Source organism: Psammomys obesus, unplaced genomic scaffold, assembly GCF_907164565.1.
Source record: "Psammomys obesus unplaced genomic scaffold, mPsaObe1.curated_primary_1811, whole genome shotgun sequence".
NCBI classification, from domain to species: domain Eukaryota; kingdom Metazoa; phylum Chordata; class Mammalia; order Rodentia; family Muridae; genus Psammomys; species Psammomys obesus.
The window spans coordinates 1,855,696-1,855,921 of NW_026596085.1; the positions used below are offsets into that span (position 1 = coordinate 1,855,696).

The following is a 226-nucleotide window of genomic DNA, read 5'->3' on the forward strand; positions in this document are numbered from 1 at the left end:
CTGTGTCATCCCCCACTGTCCTGTGTCATCCCCCACTGTCCTGTGTCTCCCACTGTCCTGTGTCATCCCCCACTGTCCTGTGTCTCCCACTGTCCTGTGTCTCCCAGTGTCCTGTGTCATCACCCACTGTCCTGTGTCATCCCCCACTGTCCTGTGTCTCCCAGTGTCCTGTGTCATCTCCCACTGTCCTGTGTCACCCACTGTCCTGTGTCATCTCCCACTGTCC

The 226-nt window shown here is 58.4% G+C and overlaps 1 protein-coding gene across 3 annotated transcripts in view; it reads left to right on the forward strand.

Annotated features, from left to right (window-relative positions):
• The window catches only part of Nckap5l (NCK associated protein 5 like), a 35,973-nt gene that overhangs the window by 23,337 nt on the left and 12,410 nt on the right, over window positions 1–226 (forward strand). The window lies entirely within an intron of this gene.